General features: G+C 47.4%; 1 protein-coding gene across 1 annotated transcript in view; it reads right to left on the bottom strand.

The window, feature by feature from the left end:
- Positions 1-16,506, bottom strand: part of rnf24 (ring finger protein 24) — a 142,072-nt gene that overhangs the window by 23,281 nt on the left and 102,285 nt on the right. The gene's annotated exons all lie outside the window — the stretch shown is intronic.

Genomic DNA, 16,506 nt, shown 5'->3' with positions numbered 1-16,506 from the left:
CGCGCCAGCCTTTCAACATACGACAGTCCCGCCATTCCGGGAATTAACCTAGTGAACCTATGCTGCACGCCCTCCATGTGGTACTTGGTTGCTTTCTGTTAGAGTCTTAGAGTCATAGAGTGGTACAGTGTGGAAACGGGCCCTTCGGCCCGACTTGCCCACACTGGCCTTCATGTCCCAGCGCTACTAGTCCCACCTGCCTGCGCTTGGTCCATATCCCCCCAAATCTGTCCTAGCCATGTACCTGTCTAACTGTTTCTTAAAAGTTGGGATAGTCCCAGCCTCAACTACCTCCTGGAGTAAGCTTGCAGGCCCGGCAGCATCTCAGGAGAACATGGATAGGTGATGGGAACATTATCTAGTCTTATCAATCTGCTGATCATGTGAGCTTGCTACGCACCAGTCAGTGGCTGTGGCTAAGACACCCAGGCACAGCTTTATGAAAGATCACACTCCAGTGAACCCATCTACACTTCACACTGATCGGTGTTTAATGTTAACTCCCTTCATCTTCCAACACCCATAACAAATTGCAGAGAGTTGTGAACGAAGCCCAGACCATCCCGCAAACTAATCTCCCTTCCACGGACTCCATCTACTCTCCACTCCGCCTCGGCAGGGCCAGCAGCATAATCAAGGACCACTCTCACTCCCTCCTCTCCCCTCTCCCCTCGAGCAAGAGGTACAGAAGTGCAAAAACGCTCACCTCCAGATTCAGGGACAGTTTCTTCCCAGCTGTTATCAGGCAACTGAACCATCCTATCAACGACTAGAGAGCCCTCCTGAGCTACCGTCAACCTCATTGGAGACCCTCAAGCTATCTTCAATCGGATTTTACTGGACTCCATCCTGCACTAAACGTTCTTCCTTTTATCCTGTGTCTGTATACTGCGGAAGGCTTGATTGTAATCATGTGTAGTCATTCCACTGACTGGATAGCACGCAACAAATAAAAAGCTTTTCATTGCATCTCGGTACACGTGACAATAAACGAACTAAACCAAACTTTGTAAAGTTAACTTTTTCTAATCCAAAATGGTGCAAATTCAGCCACTCTTTCTATTTAAGTTTACGCTGACCTTGGTGGGATTAGGGGCTTTTCCAAAGCGATTCCTAATGAGAAACTGTACTCACCACTCTCACCAACTTCTACAGATGCACCATGGAGAGCATTTTATCAGGATGCATCACAGCTTGGTTTGGGAACAGCCCCATCCAAGACCGGAAGAAATTGTGGAAACAGCCCAGACCATCACACAAACCAACATCCCTTCTATTGACTCCATTTACACCTCACGCTGCCTCGGCAAGGCAAGCAGCATAATCAAGGACAAGTCGCACCCTGGCCACTCCCTCTTCTCCCCTCTCCCATCAGGCAAAATGTAGAGAAGTGTGAAAACACACACCTCCAGATTCAGGGACAGTTTCTTCCCAGCTGTTGTCAGGCAACTGAACCATCCTGCCACAACCAGAGAGCAGTGCTGAACTACTATCTACCTCTTTGGTGAACCTCGGTCTATCTTTGATCGGACTTTGCTGGCTTTACCTTGCACTAAACATTATTCCCTTAACATGTATCTATACACTGCAAATGGCTCGATTGTAATCATGTATTGTCTTGTCAAGGATGAGAGGAGATCTTATCGAAATGTATAAGATTATTAAGGGGTTGGACGCGTTAGAGGCAGGAAACATGTTCCCAATGTTGGGGGAGTCCAGAACAAGGGGCCACAGTTTAAGAATAAGGGGTAGGCCATTTAGAACTGAGATGAGGAAAAACTTTTTCAGTCAGAGAGTTGTGAATCTGTGGAATTCTCTGCCTCAGAAGGCAGTGGAGGCCAATTCTCTGAATGCATTCAAGAGAGAGCTAGATAGAGCTCTTAAGGATAGCGGAGTCAGGGAGTATGGGGAGAAGGCAGGAACGGGGTACTGATTGAGAATGATCAGCCATGATCACATTGAATGGTGGTGCTGGCTCGAAGGGCCGAATGGCCTCCTCCTGCACCTATTGTCTATTGTCTATTGTCTTTCTGCTGACTGGTTAGCGCGCAACAAAAGCTTTTCACTGTACCTCGGTACACGTGACAATAAACTACACTGTAACTGAACTTCTTTCTCCGTCCTCTCTTGGTTTTTTCCCCAATTGGAACCACACACAGCTGAGAATTAGCTTTTTAAAAAAAAAACTGTCGGCACCTCAGATTGAAATGTCCAACACGCGGTAAATCCTCTGCCTAAATCAGCAGCAAAATCGACTTTCCAGAGTGAATTGCTTTCATCCCGTCTGGAATCCCACACTTATTGAAACATATAAGATAATTAGGGGATTGGACACATTAGAGGCAGGAAACATGTTCCCAATGTTGGGGGAGTCCAGAACAAGGGGCCACAGTTTAAGAATAAGGGGTAGGCCATTTAGAACGGAGATGAGGAAGAACTTTTTCAGTCAGAGAGTGGTGAAGGTGTGGAATTCTCTGCCTCAGAAGGCAGTGGAGGCCAGTTCGTTGGATGCTTTCAAGAGAGAGCCAGATAGAGCTCTTAAGGATAGCGGAGTGAGGGGGTATGGGGAGAAGGCAGGAACGGGGTACTGATTGAGAGTGATCAGCCATGATCGCATTGAATGGCGGTGCTGGCTCGAAGGGCTGAATGGCCTCCTCCTGCACCTATTGTCTATTGTCTATTGAAGTGACCTTATGAAGTGAATGTTACCTCTGCACTTCTGGGTCATCTCTCCCTACTCCCACATTATCCCAAAGCTGGAGCGGATCAGGATAGGATCAGTGGAGGAAGGAACTGCAGATGCTGGTTTAAACCGAAGATAGACATACATTCTCTATCCCTCCTCCCACAACCAAGTCGCACCAGCTTCTCGTTTTCACCCAACAAACAGCTCACAATGAATGGCCTGTTTCCTTTATCATCATGACCTTTTTGCATCTCTGTTAATCATTGTTCTTTATCTGTCCACATCATCGTCTATATCTCTCGTTTCCCTTATCCCTAACCAGTTTGAAGAAGGGTCTCGACCCGAAACGTCACCCATCCTTTCTCTCCAGAGATGCTGCCTGTCCCACTGAGTGACTCCAGCTTTTTGTGTCTATCGTTGGATTGGATTAGTGTTCTGATGAGTAGCTTCCTGCCAATTGTGTAACCCTGGCGAATAGTTTAGTTTAGATTAGTTTAGAGATACAGTGCGCAAACTGTCCCCTCAGCCCACCGAGTCCGTGCCGACCAGCGATCATCCTCTACACTAGTACTATCCTACACACCAGGGTCAATTTTTTTTTTAACCAGAGCCAATTAACCTACGCACCTGCACGTCTTTGGAATGTGGGAGGAAACCGGGGCCCCCGGGGAAACCCACGCGGTCACGGGGAGATCATACAAATTCCATACAGAGAGCACCAGTGGTCAGGAAGGAACCCAGGTCTCTGGCACTGTAAAGCAGCAACTCTACAGCTCCACCACCATGCCGCCCTAAAATAGGCTGAAGCGCTTTCCATCATCTTTCACCAATGAATCAAATTTCTCGTTTTAGTTGGCAAATAAAAACATAAAAACTGCTTGATTGTGAAAGAGGAAATCCGGCAATCTGGCAAGAAACGAAAGTTCTTTGACAATTAGTTGATGGTCTCGGGAACGGCGGAGGTTGCGGGAAGATCTGGTTGAAGTATATAAAATTCATAAGTCACAGGAGCAGAATTAGGCCATTCGGTCCATTGAGTCTACTCCGCCATGCTATCACGGCTGATCTATCTTTCCCCCTCAACCTTCTCCCCATGACCTTTGACTCCCGTACTAACCTTTGGCACCTGTACGGGTCCCGTACCCGTACCCAATGACGTAGTCTCCACAGATGCCTGTGAAATTATCACGGGCATAGATAGTGTAGACAATCAGAACCTTTTTCCCAGGGTACAAAAATCAATGACTTCATTGGTACATGCGCGCAGTCACAGGAAAATCCCTTTCATGCACACAATTCTGTGAGCAGCTTACTATACATACACAGGGCATAGCTACAAGGTAAAAGGGGCAAAGTTTCCAGGAGATGTGCAGGTTGTTTTTTTACACAGACGGTGGTGAGTACTGGGGGCAGATATGATAGTGGCATTTAAAGGACTTTAGGACAGGTGCATGGATATGCAGGGTATGGAGAGATATGGGTTATGTGCAGGCAGATACGAATTGTTCGGTATCATGTTCGACACAGTCATTGTGGACGGAAGGGGCTGTTTGTGTTCTATGTTCAATGTTTTCGAGAAAAAAAAATCAAGTTTTTCCACAATGGGATTGTGCTTTCGAATATAGTCTTTCTTGTGTGAAATATGTCGTATCATCTTGTGGGGACACCAGGGGGCTTTATGCGACATCGAATACATTTGTGAACCGACAGCGTGCTGCCATCTCCATCACAGAGACTGGTTGTAAGCACAGTCGTTAAGATGTAGAAAGGAGAGGACACAGGGAGAGGGATCCCAGCTTACGGACAAAGGCAACAATGGGTGAAGGAAGATAAGACACACAATGCTGGCTGGAGTCACTCAGCGGGACAGGCAGCATCTCCAGAGAGAAGGCATGTGGGATGTTTCGGGTCGAGGCCCTTTTTCTTCTTCGTCATCTATTCTCGACCCAAAACGTCACCCATTCCTTCTCTCCAGAGACGCTGCCTGTCCTGCCGAGTTACTCCAGCTTTTAGTGCCTATTCTCCAGAGACGCTGTCTGACCCAATGAGTTACCCTCAAGAGAGAGTTAGATTGGGCTCTTAAAGATAGCGGAGTCAGGGGGTATGGGGAGAAGGCAGGAACGGGGTACTGTTTGTGGATGATCAGCCATGATCACAGTGAATGGCGGTGCTGGCTGAAAGGGCCGAATGGCCTACTCCTGCACCAATTGTCTAATGTCGACCCCAGCTTTTTGTGTGCGTCTTCGGTTTAAATCAGCATCTGCGGTTCCTTCCTACACAATGGGTGAGGGAAATTGGCGCAGACAAGAGGTCAGGGGAATACTGGGAGATGAGTGTCGTAGGAGCGGGAGAGCTTCCCACATTCCCCCATCCGGACAAGAAACTCTCCCCTGCAAAGTGCATCTTCCCAAATCCAGAGCAAAACACAGCGTGCTGGAGGAATTCAGTGCGACACGGAGCATTTGGGGAGGGAATGGACGGGTGAAGTTTCAGGCCAGACTGAACAGTTCAGGGTCTGAACAAGGTGAAAGTTTTGGACACCGTATCTGAGGAGGGATGGGCTGGCATTGTAGAGGGGCCAGAGGAGGTTTATGAGAGAGGTGTCGGGGGGCGGGGTGGGAGATTGGGTTACGGTATGATGAGCATTAGAGGGCACTGGGCCTGTTCTCGCTGGAGTTTAGAAAGATGGGGGGTGGGGACGGGACGACCACATTGAAACTTACCGAATAGTGAAAGGCCTGGATAGAATGGATGTGGGGAGGATATTTCGGCCAGTGAGAGAATCTAGGACCAGAGGCCAAAGCCTCAGAATTAAAGGATGTATCTTTAGAAATGAGATGAGGAGGAATTTCTTTAGTCAGAGGGTGGTGAATGGGTGGAATTCGTTGCCACAGACGCCTATGGAGGCCGTCATTAGGAATTTTTAAAGAGGAGATTGAAAGGTTCTTGATTAGCCAGGGTGTCAAAGATTAAGTGGAGAAGGCAGGAGAATGGGGTTGAGGGGGAAAGATAGATCAGCCTTCATTGAATGGTGGTGTAGACCCGACGGGCCGAATGGCTTAATTCTGTCCCTATGACTTATGAACATAAACTTAGGGTCTTGATCGAAACGTTGTCTATCCAATCCACTCAGATGCTGCCTGATGTGCTGAATTCCTCTGGCACTCAGGATTCCAGCATCTACAGTCCCTAAATCTACTCTAGACCGGCTTAAAGAAGATGGGTCTCCATCGGCTTCCACCACCAGCAATTTCCTTCCCTCCATCCTCTGCTTGGCCTGGCCGTGCAGTTTCTTTGCTGAATCCCTGCTTTCCTTGTGCCAGACTCCGGCAGCGAACATTGACAGGGGGGGTGGGGTGGGGGTGGGGATGGGAGGAGAGTGTGGGAACTAGGAAACATCTGCGTAGATAATGACCCCAGCTTTTACACAGTGGCCGCAGGTCCAAGAAGAATGCTCACGTTGTCGTCTGACACAGCAATCTCCCATTTACAATTCTACCTTACAGCATTGTGTGCCGCGGCCCGACGCTGAAAATTCAGGTTGTCAAATTAAAATCTGCAATCATGAGATTTCTAATACTTTGGCAGGTGAGTTTTATCCGTGTCACCTTCCTGACTCTGTGCAGTTCCTTTAATGGCGAAACCCTCAGAGGTCAGTCTAAAAATAGAAGGTGAGCCAGCATCAGGAGGGGTTTGTCGAGTAAACACGTCGAGAGTTCTGTTTACTGCACATCTTCCCGTCTGAGCGCAGACACAGTTACACCCAACGAAGGCACAAAATGCTGGAGTAACGCAGCGGGTCAGGCATCATTCTAGCCTTAGAGGGAGTACAGAGAAGGTTCACCAGATTGATCCCTAGGATGGCACGACTTTCATATGAAGAAAGACTGGATAGACTAGGCTTATACTCGCTGGAATTTAGAAGACTGAGGGGGGATCTTATAGAAACATATAAAATTCTTAAGGGGTTGGAGAGGCTAGATGCGGGAAGATTGTTCCCGATGTTGGGGAAGTCCAGAACTAGGGGTCACAGCTTAAGGATAAGGGGGAAGTCTTTTAGGACCGAGATGAGAAAACATTTCTTCACACAGAGAGTGGTGAGTCTGTGGAATTCTCTGCCACAGAAGGTAGTTGAGGCCAGTTCATTAGCTATATTTAAGAGGGAGTTAGATGTGGCCCTTGTGGCTAAAGGGATCAGGGGGTATGGAGAGAAGGCAGGTACAGGTTACTGAGTTGGATGATCAGCCATGATCATATTGAATGGCGGTGCAGGCTCGAAGGGCCAAATGGCCTACTCCTGCACCTATTTTCTATGTTTCTATGTTTCTATCTCAGGAGAGAAGGAATGGGTGACGTCTCAGATCAAGACCCTTCTTCAGACTGATGTCAGGGGAGGGGGCGGGACAAAGAAAGGATGTAGTTGGAGACAGGAAGACTAGTGGGAGAACTGGAAAGAGGGAGGGGATAGAGAGGGAAAGCAGGGACTATCTGAAGTTAGAGAAGCAACGAGGGTAGAGGTTTCTGGATCTCCGAGGGTTAAAAAGGAAATCAAAGTCTTCCCTTGTCTGACTGGAAAACTTTGCCGCTCTTGGTCTGACCAGCTTTATCACCTGCCATAACCATGATATCATAGAGTCATAGAGTCTTACAATTGGAAACAGACCCTTCGGTCCAACTTGCCCACACCGGCCAACATGTCCTATCTACACTAGTCCCACCTACCTGCACTTGGCCCCTATCCCTCCCTCTAAACCAGTCCCCATCCAAGTACAATGGTACATTGTATAGCCATATCAATACTTGTTATGCGTGTTGGCACGATGGCGCGGCGGTAGAGTTGCTGCCACATTCCAAAGACGTACAGGTATGTATGTTAATTGTCTTGGTATCAGTGTACATTGTCCCTAGTGTGTGTGGGAAAGTGTTCTTGTGCGGGTATCGCCGGTCGACGTGGACTCGGTGGGCCGAAGAGCCTGTCTCCTCTCGTCAAAACTAAACTAAACGAACAATGATACATTTTAAAACCATCACAGAATCTGGTCAAATGTGAGGTGACACTACAACTAAGCTCACCACTGATTCATAAGTTGTACATTGCCAATGCACCCAGAAAACATATAGATGAAAGACAAACATACTGCAGATGCAGAGAATCTGAGATATAAACAGGAAATACTGGAAACACACAGCAGGTTTGGCAGCATTTGTGGAAAGTGAAAGAGTTCGACAATAGACAATAGGTGCAGGAGGAGGCCATTTGGCCCTTCGAGCCAGCACCGCCATTCAATGTGATCGTGGCTGATCATTCTCAATCAGTACCCCGTTCCTGTCTTCTCCCCTGACTCCGCTATCCTTAAGAGCTCTATCTAGCTCTCTCTTGAATGCATTCAGAGAATTGGCCTCCACTGCGTTCTGAGGCAGCGAATTCCACAGATTCACAACTCTCTGACTGAAAAAGTTTTTCCTCATCTCCGTTCTAAATGGCCTACCCCTTATTCTTAAACTGTGGCCCCTTGTTCTGGACTCCCCCAACATTGGGAACATGATTCCTGCCTCTAACGTGTCCAACCCCTTAGAATCTTATACATTTCGATAAGATCTCCTCTCATCTTTCTAAATTCCAGTGTATAGAAGCCTAGTCGCTCCAGTCTTTCAACATATGACAGTCCCGCCATTCCGGGAATCAACCTAGTAAACCTACGCTGCACGCCCTAAATAGCAAGAATATCCTTCCTCAAATTTGGAGACCAAAACTGCACACAGTATTCCAGGTGTGGTCTCACTAGGGCCCTGTACAACTGCAGAAGGACCTCTATGCTCCTATACTCAATTCCTCTTGTTATGAAGGCCAACATTCCATTGGCTTTCTTCACTGCCTGTTGTACCTGCATGCTTCCTTTCAGTGACTGATGCACTAGGACACCCAGATCTCGTTGTACGTCCCCTTTTCCTAACATGACACCATTCAGATGATACTCTGCCTTCCTATTCTTACCACCAAAGTGAATAACCTCACACTTATCCACATTAAACTGCATCTGCGATGCATCTGCCCACTCACACAACCTGTCCAAGTCACCCTGCAACCTCATAGCATTTTCCTCACAGTTCACACTACCACCCAGCTTTGTATCATCTGCAAATTTGCTAATGGTACTTTTAATCCCTTCATCCAAGTCATTAATGTATATTGTAAATAGCTGCGGTCCCAGCACCGAGCCTTGCGGTACCCCACTAGTTACTGCCTGCCATTCTGAAAGGGACCCATTTATCCCCACTCTTTGCTTTCTGTCTGTCAACCAATTTTCTATCCATGTCAGTACCCTACCTCCAATACCATGTGCTCTAATTTTGCCCACTAATCTCCCATGTGGAACCTTGTCAAAGGCTTTCTGAAAGTCAAGGTACACCACATCCAACGGCTCTTCCCTGTCAATTTTCCTAGTTACATAATAATAATAATATAATAATAATAATAATATTCATTTATTGTCATTGCAACGAGTACAACGAAATTAAAAAATAGCCAATCCTGATGGTGCGTACAAACATATATGCAATAAATGCAAAAACAAATAAATACATCCTCAAAGAATTCCAGAAGATTAGTCAAGCATGATTTCCCCTTCGTAAATCCATGCTGACTCGGAACAATCCTGTTACTGCTATCCAAATGCTCTGCAATTTCGTCTTTTATAATTGACTCCAGCATCTTCCCCACCACTGATGTCAGACTAACTGGTCTATAATTTCCCGTTTTCTCTCTCCCTCCTTTCTTAAAAAGTGGGACAACATTGGCTACCCTCCAATCCACAGGAACTGATCCTGAATCTATAGGACATTGGAAAATGATCACCAATGCGTCCACAATTTCTAGCGCCACCTCCTTAAGTACTCTGGGATGCAGACCATCAGGCCCTGGGGATTTATCAGCCTTCAGTCCCATCAGTCTACCCAACACCATTTCCTGCCTAATGTGGATTTCCTTCAGTTCCTCTGTCACCCTAGTATCTCTGGCCACTAGAACATCTGGGAGATTGCTTGTATCTTCCTTAGTGAAGACAATTCAGCTGGGAGATCTTCAGTCTCTGATCCGAAACAATAAAGTTGTCTCCTTCTCATCTCTGGTCTTTTTCCACCCATCTGCCGATCAACGGCCTCACCTGTATCCACCTATCACTTGCCTGGCTTTGTCCCGCCCCACCTTTGTTCAAGATTTCTCCACCAACGATACTAGAGGAACAAGATAGACCACCCGACCCTAAAAACCATAGTACGTCAAGGCGCCATTTTAGTAGGCAGAAACTAGCAGAAACATTTTAAAAGAAAAATAACAAAAATCGGTGAATTGATAGATGAGATATATTCTGCATTTTGATGGTATCATCACCCATACTGTTCCCCCAAAACATTGATTACACTGCGAGAGGCATAACGAACGGCGGGTTTTGTCTACTAAAATGGCTCCTTTGCGTACTACACTTCAGTATACGCGATTTCAATGGAGTGGTCCATCTTGTTCCTCTAGTATCTTTATTCTCCTCTATTACAAGAAGTATGAAGATGAGTCCTGATCCAAAACGTCGCCTATCCATGTCCTCCAGAAATGCTGCCAGACTGAGTGGCTGAGTTACTCCAGCACTTTGTGGTTTTTGCTCAGGATGCCAGCCTTTGCAGTTCAGTTCCCAGTGTCTATGTTAATTCTGATCCTCTCTCCACAGATGCTGCCTGATCTGCTGTGTGTTTCCAGTATGTCCTGTATTGATCTCAGCACATATTTAGAGGGATACGGGCCAAACATTGGCAGGTGGGACTAGTGGAGAAGGGACATCTTGGTTGGCGTGGGCAGGTTGGGTGAAGGGCCTGTTTCCACGCTGTATGACTTCTGATTTTGTACTGTTTTCCTCTTCTGACACTGGGACTGTCTCTCCCTTATCCCGGTGCAGGAGGCTGTGCAAACGTCACACTCCGTAACTTCCATACTAAATTAAATGTTCACCTTTCTCGTTTTAGCCCATTTCTTCAAACAAATCTAAGGTCCTCTGCTGAAAGATTTCTAAAAAATCAGCAGATGCAAAATACCGCAGAAGCTGGAGATCTGAAATAAAATCAGAACTTGCACATGCATAGACGACTAAGACATACATTAGTTTAGTTTATATTCACGTGTACCGAGGTACAGTGAAAAGCTTTTGTTGCGCGCTAACCAGTCAGCGAAAAGACAGTACATGATTACAATCGAGCCATTTACAGTGATTAGATACATGATAAGGGAATATATTCACAAAATGCTGGAGTAACTCAGCAGGTCAGGCAGCATCTCGGGAGAGAAGGAATGGGTGACGTTTCGGGTCGCCGGAAACGTCACCCATTCCTTCTCTCCCGAGATGCTGCCTGACCTGCTGAGTTACTCCAGCATTTTGTGAATAAATACCTTCGATTTGTACCAGCATCTGCAGTTATCTTCTTATACTACAAGATAAGGGAATAACGTTTAGTGCAAGGTAAAGCCAGCAAACTCCGATCAAATGAGGTCCAATGAGGTAGATAGTAGTTCAGGACTGCTCTGAAGAAGGGTCTCGACCCGAAATGTCACCCATTCCTTCTCCCCAGAGATGCTGCCTGTCCCGCTGAGTTACTCCAGCATTTTGTGTCTTTCTTCGGTTTAAACCAGCAACTGCAGTTCCTTCCTACACATTTCGTCTGCTCTCTAGTTGTTGCTTTTGATGATTCAGTTTTGCCTGATAACAGCTGGGAAGAAACTGTCCCTGAATCTGGAGGTGTGCGTTTTCACACTTCTATACCTTTTGCCCGATGGGAGAGGGGAGAAGAGGGAGCGGGAGAAGAGGTTACATTTGGTGAAACATAGAAACATAGAAAATAGGTGCAGGAGTAGGCCATTCGGCCCTTCGAGCCTGCACCGCCATTCAATATGATCATGGCTGATCATCCAGCTCAGTAGCCTGTACCTGCCTTCTCTCCATACCCCCGATCCCTTTAGCAAAAAGGGCCACATCTAACTCCCTCTTAAATATAGCCAATGAACTGGCCTCAATTACCTTCTGTGGCAGAGAATTCCACAGACTCACCACTCTCTGTGTGAAGAAATGTTTTCTCATCTCGGTCCTAAAAGACTTCCCCCTTATCCATAAGCTGTGGCCCCTGGTTCTGGACTCCCCCAACATCGGGAACAATCTTCCCGCATCTAGCCTCTCCAACCCCTTAAGAATTTTATATGTTTCTATAAGATCCCCCCTCAGTCTTCTAAATTCCAGCGAGTACAAGCCCAGTCTATCCAGTCTTTCCTCATATGAAAGTCCCGCCATCCCAGGGATCAATCTGGTGAACCTTCTCTGTACTCCCTCTAAGGCAAGAACGTCTTTCATCAGGTTAGGAGACCAAAACTGCACACAATACTCCAGGTGCGGTCTCACCAAGGCCCTGTACAACTGCAGCAGAACCTCCCTGCTCCTAAACTTAAATCCTCTTCGGCCCATTGAGTCTAACGGGACTGTTCAGGAACAATGCAGTTTATTTATCCTGGCTACCCCTTCTTGTTTTTCTATCAGTAAATGCGCAATGCGCTTCAACAATATTTCACAGCTCTCTGCTTCTGTTGTCCCTTGAGGCAATGCCTTCACAACATACAGAAGAAACTCCACCTCGCTAATGTAACAAAAATAGCTGATGCTGTTTTGTGCGTTTATTTGGTGACAGTTGCCACAGGCTGCAACAACACGCAGAGAATAAAAATAGAAAACCATGTCACGGTGAAGGGGAAAAGATTTAAGAGGGATCTGAGGGGTAACTTTTTCACACAAAGGGTGGTGGGTGTATGGAACAAGCAGCCAGAGGAGGTAGTTAAGGCTGGGACTATCCCAACGTTTAAGAAACAGGTACGTGGATAGGACAGGTTTGGAGGGATATGGACCAAGCGCAGGCAGGTGGGACTAGTGTAGCTGGGACATTGTTGGCCGGTGGTCAAGTTGGGCCGAAGGGCCTGTTTCCACACTGTATCACTCTATGACTCTGTCCCTGATACATCATGTATAAAAGTGGAGTGCCAAGTAATGTAACCTCAGCGAATAGCTCAGGCAGCATCCCTGGAGAACAAGGATAGGAGACGTTTCAGGTTGGGACCCTCCTTCAAAGTTCATAAGCCGTTGGAGCAAAATTAAAACCATTCGGCCCATCTAGTCTACTCCACCATTCAATCAAGGTTGATCTATCTTTCCCTCTCAACCCCATTCTCCTGCCTTCTCCTCATAACCCTTGACATCCTTACTAATCAAGAAATTGTCAATCTCCACCTTAAAAATACCCAACGCCCTGGCCTCCACAGTCGCCTGTGGCATTGAATTCCACATTTACCACCCTCTGACTAAAGAAATTCCTCAAAGTGGAAAGCCGTTGAGACAGAGGTTCACCTGCACCTCCTCCAACCTCATCTATTGCATCCGCTGCTCTAGATGTCAACTTATTTATATCGGCGAAACCAAGCGCAGGCTCGGCGATCGCTTCGCTGAACACCTGCGCTCGGTCCGCATTAACGCAACTGATCTCCCGGTGGCCCAGCACTTTAACTCCCCCTCCCATTCCCAGTCTGACCTCTCTGTCATGGGCCTCCTCCAGTGCCATAGTGAGGCCCGCCGGAAATTGGAGGAGCAGCACCTCATATTTCGCCTGGGCAGTTTGCAGCCCGGTGGTATGGACGTCGACTTCTCCAACTTCAGATAGCTCCTCTGTCCCTCCCTTCCCCTCCTCCTTCCCAGATCTCCCTCTATCTTCCTGTCTCCACCTATATCCTTCCTTTGTCCCACCCCCGACATCAGTCTGAAGAAGGGTCTCGACCCGAAACGTCACCCATTCCTTCTCTCCCGAGATGCTGCCTGACCTGCTGAGTTACTCCAGCATTTTGTGAAAGAAATTCCTCATCTCCCTTCTAAAGGTGAGTTCTTTTATTTCCCCTTTGCTCTACCTATTGCACGAGTTTGGCTTGATTGCATTTATGTACAGCATTATCTGATCTGATTGGATAGCATACAAAAAAGGCTTTTCACTCTGCCTCGGTACACAAGAGTATAGGAGCAGGGAGGTTCTGCTGCAGTTGTACAGGGCATTGGTGAGACCACACCTGGAGTATTGCGTACAGTTTTGGTCTCCTAATCTGAGGAAAGACATTCTTGCCATAGAGGGAGTACAGAGAAGGTTCACCAGATTGATTCCTGGGATGGCAGGACTTTCATATGAAGAAAGACTGGATAGACTCGGCTTGTACTCGCTGGAATTTAGAAGATTGAGGGGGGATCTTATAGAAACTTACAAAATTCTTAAGGGGTTGGACAGGCTAGATGCAGGAAGATTGTTCCCGATGTTGGGGAAGTCTAGAACAAGGGGTCACAGTTTAAGGATAAGGGGGAAGTCTTTTAGGACCGAGATGAGAACGTTTTTTTTCACACAGAGAGTGGTGAATCTGTGGAATTCTCTGCCACAGAAGGTAGTTGAGGCCAGTTCATTGGCTATATTTAAGAGGGTGTTAGATGTGGCCCTTGTGGCTGAAGGGATCAGGGGGTATGGAGAGAGGGCAGGTACAGGATACTGAGTTGGATGATCAGCCATGATCATATTGAATGGCGGTGCAGGCTCGAAGGGCCGAATGGCCTACTCCTGCACCTATTTTCTATGTTTCTATGTTTCTATGACGATAATAAACCTAAACCTCTCGTTCTTGATTCCCAAAGCCTGGTAAAGAGACTGTGTGCATTCACCATATCTAAGCCCCATATGATTGTAGATGCAAGGAACAAAATCTCAGCCTGCCCAACCTCTCTCTAGCTCAGATCCTCAAGTTTAGTTTAGAGATACAGCGCGGAAACAGGCCCTTCTGCCCACTGTGTCCGTGCTGACCAGTGATCCCCGCACAGTAACACTGTCCTACATACACTAGGAACAATTTTACATTTAAACCAAGCCGGTTAAGCTACAAACCTGTACGTCTTTGGAGTGTGGGAGGAAACCGAAGATTTCAGAGAAAACCCACGCAGGTCACGGGCAGAACGTAGAAACTCCGCACAGACAGCACCCGTGGTCAGGATTGAACCCGGGGTCTCTGGTGCTGTAAGGCATTAGCTCTACCGCTACGCCATTGTGCCGTCCATCCTTGTCATACACTCTTTGCAGCTAATCGACATCCTTCCGCTAGCAGGGTGGCCGAAACTGAACACAATCCTCCAAGTGTGGCCTCTCATGTGCAGTCTTGCACAACTAAAACATAACATCCCAACTTCCATTCTTAATTCTCTGACAGATGAAGGCCTGTGCACAAACAAGCATATTCACCACCCTGTCTATCTGTGAAGCTACTTCCAAGCAACTATGTACCTGTACTCCTAGGTCCCTCTGTTGCACAACACTCTTTAGCGCCCTACACCACTGTGAAGGTCCTTCCCTAGTTTGACTTCCCAATGTCCAACACTCACAACTAAACTCCATTTGTCATTCCTCTGCTCTCTTACGCAAGGTAAATCCTGACCAAGATTTTGCTGTAATTCTCAATAGCCGTCTTCACTGTCTTCAAAACCACCAATTAAAATGCCAACTGCAGACCTACCAACTATATATACCTTGTACATTTTCAAAGGGTGTGGTAAAACAAACAAAACATTAACAAAGGTCGTTGTGAAACAAACTTGATGAACCCTTTTCTAAGTTCCTCTGGCACTTTGTGTACATCGGGGGAGCAAGTGCCAGAGGAGTGGGGAGAGAGGGCCGGAGGAGTAGGGAGAAGGAGGGCCGGAGGAGTGGGAGAGATGAGGGGGGGAGGGGGGGTGGTGACGAGGTGGTGAAAGTGGCCCGGGGACTTGAGAGAAAAGAGCCGAGGAGCGAGGAGCGAGGAGTGAGAGGGCCGGGATGTGTGGGGAGACAAGGCCAGTATTCCAGCAGAGAGGTGCGGAGGAGTGAGGTGTTTGGGTGAGGCCGGAGGTGTGCGGAGTAGGAAGAGGGCCGGAGACTGGGCGGTTGGACGGTGACGTGCCGGCTGCCCATTGGTCCGCGCAGCCCCGTCGCCAACACATTCTAACCGCGGCGTTGCCAACACATTCTAACCGCGACATTGCCAACACATTCTAACCGCCGCATTGGCAGCACATTCTAACCGTGGCGTTGGCAACACATTCTAACCGTGGCGTTGCCAACACATTCTAACCGCGACGTTGCCAACACATTCTAACCGTGGCGGTTGGCAGCGGCGCGCGCAGCGCAGCGTCCCTCAGTGGGATGCCAATTTCAAGCATTTAGCGGGCCCTCTAAAGCGTGGGGCCCGTTGCAAATGCTACCTTTGCTACTATGTTAATCCGGCTCTGCTGCAGCACTTTGTGTTCCATGCAGGATACCAGCACCTGCAGTTCTTTGTGCCTTCACCTGTTTTCCATGGATGCTGCCTGACCTGCTGTGCTTTAGTTCACGATGCAATAATGTGTAGTCAGACAGTATAACTTGAACAGTCAGTTCTTCAACGTGACACGTTAACCTTGCACGTGTAGGCCTGCAGTACAGTAACGTGAAGGGTCTGCAGTGTAGGCTAACAATAACGTGCAGGTATGCAGTATAACTTGCTCAGCCTGGCCTTCAATCTTACCTTTCACGCTACAATAACATGCAGTTCAATTTGCTCAAAAAAAGACACAGACTGCTGGAGTAACTCAGCGGGTCAGGTAGCATCTCTGGAGAGCACTGATAGGTGGCGTTTTGTCGACCAGCACACTGTGTCTTTTTTTTGTTGTAATCCAGCGTCTGCAGTTCCTTGAATCCAGGTTTAACCT

The sequence above is a fragment of the Rhinoraja longicauda genome, chromosome 1 (genome assembly GCF_053455715.1).
Source record: "Rhinoraja longicauda isolate Sanriku21f chromosome 1, sRhiLon1.1, whole genome shotgun sequence".
In the NCBI taxonomy this organism is placed as follows: domain Eukaryota; kingdom Metazoa; phylum Chordata; class Chondrichthyes; order Rajiformes; family Arhynchobatidae; genus Rhinoraja; species Rhinoraja longicauda.
This window is presented reverse-complemented; position numbering and strand designations above follow the sequence as displayed.